The following is an 8,735-nucleotide window of genomic DNA, read 5'->3' on the forward strand; positions in this document are numbered from 1 at the left end:
AGTTGCTGCGTGACAAGCTGTATGCTTGTAGATCCTATCTTTTTCCACCGCTTTGCAGTAAATGGGTTTTTTTGCGAGAGAAATAAGCAGTCAGGTTTATGAAAATGTTACTGCATGCGTCGTTGTGCCCTGAGAAAACAGCGAGGCATGAATGGGGTTTATAGCCGAGGCTAATTTGCAACCCCAGTCCCTGGTTAGACCTTTCTATATAAATATTTACCTAATAAAAAATCATTTACAAAAGGACATGCATGAAGCTCTAATCTAAACAAGTATGAAAATATATTTATATCTGCAAAGTAACTAGTAACTAGTTTTCAAATAATTGTAGCGGAGTAAAAGTACAAGATTTGCCTCCGAGCTGTAGTGGAGTAGAAAATTATTACCATTATAATGTAATTATATAATTACAATAATAATAATAATAGAAAGACGTGAAAAACAAGCCCAAAGTCGCTTATAATAAGCAGACTCGCACCTCGACTCGCACCTCGACTCGCACCTCGAGACCCCCCGCTCTGCGGGGGGTCTCGAGGTGACAACTGCTCTTGCCTGGGGGAGAGAGGGTGAGAGCGGTCAAATTAGCCGAAATATAACGGCTGGGATGGTAGGCCTATATGATGTTAATTTCATATTTATAATGCGTTTCAGAAAAAAAAATAACTGAGATGATTTGAAACAAATAGTTAGGAAAAGTCATGAAAGGGGAACTTTCTCAGAGCTTCATGAGAAAAGATAATCCACGTGTGTGTGTGTGTGTGTGTGTGTGTGTGTGTGTGTGTGTGTGTGTGTGTGTGCGTGCGTATATAAGATGTATCCTATAATACAATCCGCAGATTTGCCCATGCGCGGACGTGAAATGTTTGTCAAAAACTGCGCACTGCGCATGCGTGGACGTAGCGAAACCTAAACCAACACCACGCAGCCGCTTTTGTAATCTCCCCACAACAACAACACACGGGACGCGACCACTTCGCTTCAACCCCCCACCGTTGCTCATGTCTCTCTATCACACCACACTCACGCTAATATGTCATGTACATCCCACACAAAACATTAAAACACGCCAGTGTCTCAACGCAGCCGCTAACAACACCACTAGCCTCTCATCACCAGTCTTTCCACCTCGGAGGAAACAACAACACCGAGTCGGCATCTGGGTTGCCACGTTGGGGGGGGCGGACAAGCAGACAGGTCAGTGTTGCCAGATGTGCGCCAGAAACAAGCAACCACCTTCATGAAAGAAAAAAAAAAAACAGTCGAAGCGGTCCGCGACGTTTCGCGGGGGTCCCAAGACTCCCAGGGGGTCCGCGGACCCCCAGGGGGTCCCCCATGCTTATATATATTTCTTTTTTTGTAACTTTTTTGGGGGAAAATTTTATCCCACGATTTTGGAACCCCAAAATAAGCGAGCCCTCGATACGGGCGCCCGGATTTAAAAAACACGTGTCATGACGATGAGTCATCAGTTATTTACTGTCTCCACACCGACATTGTTTTTGTGTGTGGTTAATATAGGTTCAATTCAAAGCAGCCATATTGGAAAGAAGTTGGGCCGCTTCCTTGCTTCCTTCACAGTTGTTACTTACCAATGATACTAATGAAGGCTCTGTTCCATTTAGTGTTGCACAGTGGTTGAACATTGTAATTTCAAGGACCCTTACAGGTCCATTTGGTTCCATTTGTACACTCTCAGAGTTACACACCCGTAAGTTGCCATTTGGAACCCCCTCAAGGAACCATGAGGGTCCCTGGACCACACTTTGAGACCCACTGGTGTGAAACAGTGTTTCCATTGAGCCAACATGCACAATATCAGCACCCTGACTCTGTTTGACTAGCCTGGGATCAATAGCATTTTCGGTTTTCTGATCCAGTTCTGGAGTGGCTGCTGTGCATCGAGCCTATTTATATTAATTAAAACAACTGCTTGTGTTATGAGTATATGCACACTGAGCACCATTATAACGAGGCGATGATACAACATGTTTATTTTTGGAAACGAGGTAGATTATTCAGCACAAATAAAATCTGTACAGATGGAGGCGTCACTTAATTGCGTAGTTTTTTTCCCGTATTGTTTATCATGATCGTTTAAAATGGTATAAAAAACGCTTGGGTGACGCAGTGGTAAAGTAGCCTACCTGCCCACTAGCGCGGCGTCTGGGGGATCCATCGCTGTGTGTCCAGCTTTGTCGAGCTTCTGTACGAACACAATTAGCCCGTGTTTAAGGGACGGAAGCCGGGCGGGGAAGGGTGATGTTTGTCACTGGACAAATGATGATAATGTGCAACTTTGTTTTCTCACTCAACAGTAAACAAACCAACATAGGCCTACAGTATAAGTGTGGGTATCTGCACATTTCTAAAGTGACAATTTAAGGACTTTTAACACATTCATTGCTAGGTATTAATTAATTAATTAATAAAAAAATCTGAGTCTCTCGTCTTTCCACCGAGTTAACGGCAGTTGAATATAGCTCGTTTTCACCAAAAACACAATCTGGGAAAAGAAATCCAGTCCAGACCCAACATTGAGATGGCTGTGCACCAGACAACTTTTCCCAAACTGAACACATGGAGAAAGTGATGTATATTTCTGGTCGCAAGAGTGGCTGTAATCAGTCTCCTGGAGAAAGGTTCAAGAAGGGAAGCTCCAGTCCAAGGTTTTCAGTTAGGTATCATTTTATTTCCACCCAACAGGCAGACTGCCAGGTTTAAGGTCTGAATAGCAGCGCGCAGTCATCACATACAAGCATGTCATTTTATCCTCTGTCTACCTACTGCTCACAAGGGGAGGGGTCAGGTAGCTAAACCCAGCCCCTAATCCCAGTGGGCCTATCACATCAAATACAGGAATACTTGAGGAGTCGTGGCCGAACCCCCCGCCCACACTCTGATTTACATGTCTTTACAGTGTACAAATTTGTCTTGTATCTATTTATCAAACTTTACTTTTGCACAAACTCATATTATGAAATCATTGTTCAACCTCTGGTTAGCTTTGATATAAGACCACACATATATTTATTCCACCTTGTATGAGTGATTTAGACAGAAAGAGATGATTAAATAGCCTGACATAATTCCTTAGATTCAAGAAGAAAAGTTACGTACAATTAGCTGGTTTCTCCTCCAACCACTTTTCACCACGGTTCATTCTTGTGTATTTACTACAAAATAAGCATTCAGTGTGAAATCAGAATAATTACAAGACTTCAATCTGAGTCTGCATGACTTTCTAGAAACAGAGATTTCTTGGAGAGAGAGAGAAAGAACAGCTGCATTCACCTTAGCCCTCTCCCTTGCATAAAGACAATAGTACTGTAATCAGCTCAAACCAAAACAAAAGAATGGCTCTGTTGGACTCCAGCAAGCTTCAAACATTCTGTATACAATAGGACAATAGATTTCCCTTGTAGATGTAAACACAAGTTTCTTTGGTTAATCAAATCAAGGGGTGTTGTCTCTGTACTTTCACGGACCCCCACTTATGTATTCCATTTCTCACCTCACCTGGGCTTCTAGCACAATGGCCAGAACTTTAGGGAATGCAAATTGATCGCATCTCAGCCTCAGCCTTCATGAACAAATGGAGAAAACCCCCACACAACATTTAAATTCATTAGTGTGTCTTTACTTCAAGCAAGTTCTGCTGTCTTATATCCTTACTTATATTCAAATACCACGCTTATGTTTGACAAGTATACATCAAACTTAACTGTTAGCTCGATGTCATTGTAATTAAGATATTCGATAGAAAAACGTCCCTTGCAAACTGCTAGCCCAGCCACTTAGCCGGCTCTGCTCTTTTGATTAGTTTCATTTGTCAGGCTTGTTTGAGCGTGGGTAGAGAGCCTATTTCAACCAATCTGATTGCTCGGTCGGTGACCATGGCTCACCTTTGATTATCCCACTTAACCTATTACACGGCCATGTCTGCTTATTATAAGCGATTGAGTGTATTTCTCTGCAGACCCCCATCAGATTTCTTCTTTTCAAATATATTCCAAATATTTAACTTTTTTTAAAATAGCAGATCTACAAGCTCACAACACGTTGCGAATGATACGCATTGTATACAATAATAAGACCATTACTGTGTCAAATGTAATGAACAAGATACTTAACACATTTTCAAACATTGGCCAAATTGTCAAATATTACCTATGAAAAAGGCAAACAATTTAAAATGGCTGATCTGCATGCTCACAACACCTTGCAACGGGAGCTTATAGATCGGCTATTTTCACAACATGTATCTGTGGAACCGAGTCAAACAAAATGTAATGCCTCAGCTCCTAAAATTCCAAGTGCTTGTCAGGGTGGGGGGTCCCCAGTTCAAATAGGATTATTTTGGGGATCACAATCTGAAATGTTTAAGACCACTGCGGTGTGTTGTCATCTCTCCGTCTGCGCTGCAAACTCTCTGAATGACCCCAACAAACCAAACCATAGACAGTGGTAATAGTCTCACATGTTTGGACCAAACCAAACCATAGACAGCGGTATAGTCTCACATGTTTGGACCAAACCAAACCATAGACAGGGTTATAGTCTCACATATTTGGACCAAACCAAACAAAGCAAAGCAAAGCAAAGTTTGTTGTTTACCCAGGGTGTTGGACTAAGTGCGAAACTTATTTACAGCCAGACCCTGCATGGAAGCCTTGCTCAAGGGCTATTCAGCGGTGATTCATGATTGATGTGATGAATTGGGGAATCGAACTAGGGACCTTCCGGTATCAAGGCCGCCCCTCTAACCACTAGGCCACCGCTGCCACAAACCATAGACAGGGTTATAGTGATTGATTGATTGATTGATTGATTGATGTACTTTATTTAGTAAGACATGAGAACAGTACATGACAGTACATAACAGTACATGGAAGTACAAATTCACAATACAAGGTCTACTAAACTGGAAATCTCATTAAGCACTGAGCTTATTTAAGATGAGAACCCCATGCACACAAATCATGATGACATATATGTACAAAAGAAGAAAGAGAGAGGGGGGGGGGGGGGGGGTAGGGGGGTAGGTAGGTTAGGTTAGGACATGGGGTAGGTTAGGACTTGGACAGGGGCCATTTTTGAATTGCAGCCTCCTGAAGGTGTATCTTTAGGGCAGTTTTGAAAGTGAGTAGGGTTTTACACTCCTTTACTCCTTTTGGTAGGGCATTCCACATTTTTGATGAATAGCATGAGAACGAGTTCATTCCCTTTGTTGAGCCAAATCTGGGTTGAACATGATTTGTGGAGCTGCCTCTGGTGTTATGATCATGGACTTCATTAACATTTTGGAAGTATTTTGACAAATACAGGGGGATCCCAATGTTGTGGTGTATCTTGAAGACCAGGCCCATAGCAAGTTGCTGTACTCTGTCCTGAACCCTAAGCCATCCAATCCTAGTAAAATGAGCAGGGGTTAGATGGGTTTTGTGATTGAGGCCAAGAAGTAGCCTTACAAGTTTGTTTTGGGATGTTTGGAGCCTTGTTTTTAAGGCCTTGGAGGTGTTGTGATACCATGAAGTGCATGCATAATCATAATGACCTTGTATGAGGGCCCCTGTATCTTACTGACTAGACGATCAATCCTCCACAAATAGCGTGTTGTTTGGTTGACCGTTTTGATCACTCTTTCGGCGTTTTTGTTACCGGAGAGGTTTGCCTCCAAGATGGAACCCAGGTAGGTAATTTCCTCCTTTCTTGTGATAACATCATCACCCACTTTGATCGTGAAACTCTCAGCCTTCCTAAGGTTAGGACTGGACCCAAAGAGGATGGATTCAGTTTTACCCAGGTGTAATGAAAGTTTGTTGTCGGAGAGCCAGATGCAGAGCTTGTTGAGTTCAGTGCTGAGAGTTTTCTCAACCTGCAGCCTGTCCCTGTCCGAGACCAGCAGAGCCGAGTCATCTGCGAACAGGAACAGTCTGCAGTCGCAAGCTGAAGACATATCATTCACATATATCAGGAACAGTAAATGTCCTAGTATACTTCCTTGAGGAACACCACAAGTCACTGGGAGGGGAGGGGACTGGGTGCCGTTTACTTCCACCACTTGCTCCCTCCCTTCCAGGTAGGATCTCATCCAGCTCACAGACGAATCATCAAAACCTATTGCTTTGAGTTTATTGATCATAATTGGGTGATTAACGGTGTCAAAGGCCTTCTGGAGGTCCAGCATGACCATGCCGCAATATTTGCCCTTGTCGACATCTTGTTTGATAGAGTCGTTCAAATAGAGAAGGCATGTGTCAGTGGAGTGGTTTGTTCTGAAACCAGATTGGAATTTGTAAATTAGATTGTTCTCGGCAAGGTACTTATCGACCTGTTCATAGACTATTTTTTCCATGACTTTCGAGATGGAGCTAAGAATAGAAATAGGGCGGTAGTTGCCAGGGTCTAATTGGTTTCCTTTTTTGTACAGAGGGGTCACCCTTGCTTTTTTTAAGTCGTTAGGGACCCGTCCCTGTATGATGGAGAGGTTTATTATGTGAGTAATGATTGGAGCAATGGAGGCGGCTGAGTCTTTTAGAAATTTGGCGGGGATGTTGTCGAGTCCTGTGGCTCTGTATTGTTGAAGTGCACTCAATTTTTTAAACACCTCATCTGTTGTCACAGGGGAGAGTTTAAAATCATCTTTGCGTACACCTTGTTTTTCGTAAAATGAGTCAACATACTCTTTACCATGTCTCCCAGAGCGAGGGGGTAGTTTTTCAACCAGTTCTGAGGCCACGGTCGTAAAGAATATGTTGAGGATTTTACTCACTTCCCGTTTGGTTGTAGTGAGAGTGTCATTCACCTTGAGGCTTATGTTTGCAAACCTGGTTTTCAATTTCTTGCTGCAGCCTAGTTGGTTGTTGAGTAGCTTCCAAAGCTCTCGTGGTTTGCTTTGATTTTCCTCAATTTTGTCATCGAGGTAGCTTTTTTCTGCTAACAGGAGCATGCCATTTACCTTGTTTCTTAGCATGTTTTTCTCTTTTTCGAGTTTATTTACGTGGGATTCGAGACCTTTGTTAAAGCATTTGGCGAGTTTGATCCTACCTTTATGAAACTCAGAACACTTTTTGTTTCTGACTTTTATGGCAGTAAGGATGTCCGAATTCATCCATGGAACCGAGCGGGTTTTGACCCTGATGGTTTTCATGGGAGCCACACTGTCCAAAATTTGAATGAATTTGGTTTTGAAACCAAGCCAAGATTCGTCTACCTGTGTGCTGTTTAGAACGTCGGACCAATCCTGTTCCTCTAGTCTGCGATCTAAGTCCTCACTCTTGTAATTTTTGAGGTCTTTGATCGTGACTGATTTGTAGTAACCGGTCTTAGGTTTACGTTTCTTTCTGGTGCAGAAGATCATGTTATGATCAGATATGCCACAGGTAGAAACACCACTATTGAGGATTTTGTCCTGGTCCGTTGTTAGAATGAGATCTATGGTAGTTTGAGTGGAAACACACAGCCTTGTGGGCTGAGTGATCAGCTGGTGGAGTGAGTGCCGATGACAAAACCCCTTGAATTACTTATACACTGACGCTTCCTTACGGAGCATGTCTGTGTTAAAGTCACCAAGAAGTATCGTCTCCGCATGGTCCACCTCAGCTAAACACTCCTCTAGTCTATCATAGAAATCAGTCTGGTTAGGAGGTCTGTATATGGTACCGACTAGCACAGGTTTAGCATGTTTAAAAATGATCTCGACCCACACAGCTTCAATGTCTGCATCTTTCAGGTCTTCGCGAAGGATGCAGACATTGTCATTATGTACATACATGCATACACCACCCCCATTTCTCCCATTAATGCTCCTATCATTTCTGAAGAGTTTGTAGTTTTCAATCTCAATCTCAGAGTCCTTTATCGTATGATCAAGTTTAGTTTCAGAGAAAGTTAAAATGTCAACCTTACCATCATAAAACATCTGCTTGATTTGTGTTAGCTTGTCTCCTACAAGGGAATTCACATTGAGGTGAATTATGCGTAAGCCTACACCAAAAGATTTGATCATTTGTTCAATGGAGAGATGTTTGTCCACTGAGTGACCATGTTGAGGAGCAGTATCGGGGGGGAGGGGGGTGTTGTGGCGTAAGCGTCCATCAAAGCCTTTGTTCCGTCGTAAGCAGCCAGCTGTGGGGGTTGGGGGGGGGTGGGGGCATCGTCTGGTTCTTGGAGGTAAGCAACCAGCTGTGGGGGTTGGGGGTTGGGGGGGATGGGTCGCGGGGGCCCCAGCACGGCCTCTGCTAGGACCCTGGCCGTGGAACGAACCGTTGGTTGAAAACGGTGCATCAGGGCCTCTGCTCCGGTGAAAACAGCTAGGTGACTCCTTGGTTCCGTGTCCTCGGCTACGCTGAATCTCCCGGTTGATCGCCGTGGCACGTCGGTGCAAGCGTCCTCGTCGACGGCTGCGGTGGAAACAACGTGGGTGTTTCAGTTGATCATTTGGGTTGATTCGCCTAGTTGAGTTGACGGGGAGCCATTGATTTTGTCGACGTAGCTAGCTTCGGTAGCAACGCTGGCTGGGCTAGCTCCGGTGATCTGGAAGTTCTTTGTTACAGCCTGGTTTTGTTTTTCCCCGTTGCTAATGGCAACGTTGGCCGCTAGCCTGTTAGCTTCAGCCGTAATCCGAGCAGATTGCCTTGTGGTAACTGGGCCTGGATTAACGTGGATATCACCCGACAGGAGAAGAAAAAGGATGATTAAATATCTTCGGTCCATGCGTCCTGTCGGGGGCGCGT

This window comes from Gymnoscopelus braueri (genome assembly GCF_963280865.1).
Source record: "Gymnoscopelus braueri genome assembly, chromosome: 9".
NCBI lineage: Eukaryota > Metazoa > Chordata > Actinopteri > Myctophiformes > Myctophidae > Gymnoscopelus > Gymnoscopelus braueri.